This window comes from Pseudophryne corroboree, chromosome 6 (assembly GCF_028390025.1).
Source record: "Pseudophryne corroboree isolate aPseCor3 chromosome 6, aPseCor3.hap2, whole genome shotgun sequence".
Taxonomy (NCBI): Eukaryota; Metazoa; Chordata; class Amphibia; order Anura; family Myobatrachidae; genus Pseudophryne; species Pseudophryne corroboree.
The window spans coordinates 489,219,878-489,223,636 of record NC_086449.1 but is presented as its reverse complement, the minus strand read 5'-3'; positions in this window follow the sequence as shown (position 1 = coordinate 489,223,636).

Sequence of the window (3,759 nt, the reverse complement as noted above, 5' to 3'; positions counted from 1 at the left end):
CCATATGGACTGAATGATACAGTAGAGCTAAATAACATCTATTAAGTTGATGTATCCATTCTGGGGTATATATATATATATATATATATATATATGTATATTTATGCGTGTATGTATGTTTACGTATACATAGATGTATGTTCTGTTGGTTGGTCGATTTAGGTCTTATTTTTGTGTTAGTCTTGGTCTATTGATAAATTAGGGGGATAATGTTAATAATAATAACTAAATAATAGGATTGATCATTTAGTTGGATATATGAATTGGTCATTAAAGGGTATATGTAATATATATTTCTACATTTTGCATTGTGGTAGAAGGGGACCTTCTATGTAGATGGATATGAAAATGAATTTATGCAAATAGGGGCATTAAATGATGTTCCATGTTTATGTAATATTTATGTCCCGTTATTCACTGAAAGTCTTTTTAAGAGAATGCAATTGATTTATATTGAATATGCACAGATAATAAGATTTGATTAATAGTGATCTGAAATATGGAACGCAAGTGACATGCACGCAGTATATATGCATGATGCTAAGATACTTGGAAATAAAATTATCTAGGATAGGAATGAGATCTGTTAAGGCGAGCCTGTGCAAGGTATCGATGCCTGGAAAGAATACTAAGGGCATAAAATGATGCGTACGAAGTGCGCGTGCGCGACACTAGTGGCACGCAGATGACACGCACGGAGTACACGTGCGTGACAACTTAGCGCCCGGAAGCGGACATCTAGGGCACTATTTAATGTGGATACACGAGAGCATGAGTACTACTACTCCTGAGGAAGCCGCCGATTCTAATGGCGGGGAAACGCGTTGAGATTGATTGTGCACGGAGTCGGTACCTGATCACACTCAAACGGGACATTAAACGAGCGGACCTCTGGTGCGGTGGAACCCCGAGAAGGAAGCTTATCCAGCACCAGCTGCAAGTGCTTGGGGGAGACAACTAAACAGTAAGCCGACAGAGGTGTTAATGCCCGGATTAGAGTGAACTTCTCCTGATGCTAAATGGCGGTATGCTCAGTTATGGGTGTCTTCTTTGCATAACAACTTCAGGACATAGGAGAAGTATCAACTGTGATCTTAATATATTATTGCAATTCTTAGCATGGATATCACTGGCTATTTCAACAATTAAACATCCAGCAATGCATGTATAATTCTACTAACAGCTGTGGATGGAGCCGTGTTTAAAGCAACCAGTTTTGCATGTGATAAAATCTTACTAACAGCTGTGGACAGAGCTCTGATTGAAAATAGTTGTTGATTACTAATCAATTCACTAAAGACTCATACTAATCAATTGCTGATTTATTTCATCAATATTCCATCAGCCGTGTTTAAAGCAACCAGTTTTGCATGTGATAAAATCTTACTAACAGCGGTGGACAGAGCTCTGATTGAAAATGGTTGTTGATTACTAATTAATTCACTAAAGACTCATACTAATCAATTGCTGATTTATTTCATCAATATTCCATCAGTATCATTAAGGACACATACTAATCAATTACTAATATATATTTCAGTGGTTTATTAATTACCTATCGATTGTTCCATGAACATTACTTGGTAGCTGAGATAATTTGATGGTATTGGATACCAAGAGCTTAGGATTGTGTATTATAAATTGATACCGAGGTTACTTGGTTTTTTATCAATTTTAGCACCGGCCGTGTGTACAATTTTTTTTGTTGTATGTATAATTGTTTGTATGTGATAATAAATTCATAAAATAGATATTCTGACTACGCAGCGCTTCAATTACTTTGTGTACTTGGAAAAACTTTTTGGGAGAATCAGTGATCTCCTTTTTGAGGCTGCAGTGTATTCAGAATAGTGGAGAAACTGTTACATAGGAGGTCCCCATTGATAGTCTGCGCCTAGATTTTTATTTTATATTCCTGATGGGTTGGGTATGAAATGCCGGCGGTCGAGATGCTGGCAGTCACATGACAGACCACAGCATCCCAACAGTGAGAATCCCGACACCAGATGGGGGTAAGTATTAAACCCCACTTCCCTCCCCTCGCCTAACCCTCTGTGGGTGTAGGCTAGGGCTAACCAACCAGGGGTGTTAGCTATGGCTAATTCCCAGGGATGTCAGCTACAGCTAATCCTCCCCCAGTGCCTAACATTACCCCTCTAGTACCTAACCATAGCCCCTACCCACCGAGCCCTAATGCTAACCCCCACCCCAATACTCACCTTTGGGATGTCAGTTGTCAGTGATCCAGCACAAGTCTCCTGAGGGGTGTCTGTATTCTGGCATCGGTCACATGACTGCCACCATCCCAACTGCCGGGATGCCGAATGCATCCCTTTCTGATAGCAAGTGTCCACACACAGCTAGCAATGCAATCTTTCCCCTGGGCATAGTAAGTCTGGTGTCTCTCAAAAGCCGCTGTGTGCATAGTAACTCTCTGCCAATTCTTCTGTAACAATATTATGATGCAGGTCTTCAACCACCAATCTCCAAATGTAAAAAACAGCACTGGCATTTGTATCCAGCTGCACCACAAATATATGTGGTCTCACTGATAAACACTTCAAATTAGCCAAATAAGTGTCCACCAGCATGGACAAGCTTTGACCAGTTTCGCCCCCATTATAGAGGGCTTTATTAAAGAGCACAAGAGTTGGGAGAAAAGATGAGTGTAGGGTATAACGAGAAAGGAGAAAAGGAACCTCCGGCGCTACTGGATAGGTTGTAAATCGTTATTGAAAAACTCCAGTGCTGTTTTATGTATAAAGAAAAATATTTTTATTTTGATTTACATGAGAAAGTATGGGTATGTAAAACAACAGTACTAAAAAAAATTAATATAATCAGTAATATAAAAAGTGGTTGTTGTTGAAACCTGATGCTATCTATAACTGCTTATTGTCAATGTGAATTAAATATGAATACATGTACTGTACATAAAAAAATTCCTTAGAAACACATAGATTCAGAGTGTCATTAATCTCAGTTGCATGTGAGACGGTTCTAAAAACTGTGAACACCATGCAACTGTGATTCCTTTGAGGTTACTTACAAAAGGTTTGCAGCAAATACAGATTGATACATTTCTGACACAGTGTTCTAAAACAGAATACAGGTGGATACTGTTGCTGGATTGTTTCTCTGTTAAAACTCTATTTAGAGTGCATGCACAGTCTAGTTAGAGGGGGAGAGCTGTCTTTCCGTTCCTAGGATTTCTGTAATGTCGCTCCTGTCTCATGTGAAGAGTGGTGTCTTTTAATGTTTGTTAGCGGCTTTTAACTGATGCAAAGAACTCACATATCTTCGTCCCCTACGGGACTGGTGGGCTCAGTTCCGATCGGTGGCGGGTCGTGTGCGCCTTTTTCCTCCGGAGCCGCGATGTTACTGCAGGCGCCTGCAGTGCTGATCCTCGTGGATCAGCACTGAAAAGAATTCCTACCCCTGGGACCTAGGCTGCACGGATAGAATCTCTCCACACATACAGAACATTTATTGGAGGGAGCGCAGAACACCCCCCCCACCTGCATAAATAGGGTATAACGAGCAGAGTGATATAATATTTGGTGTAAGTATTATATTCATCTCTGCCCTTTTTGTGCCACACGCCTTTGGCCTGCACTGGGGGGTGGGGGGGAGGGGGGGAAGGGGGGAGGTCCCCCACCTATCCAGGACCACTTTAAACCCTGCTCAGAAAGCTGTGAGATTTATAAACTACTGGGGAAGTGGAGGAACAATGGTGAAAGAAATAAAAGAACATATTAG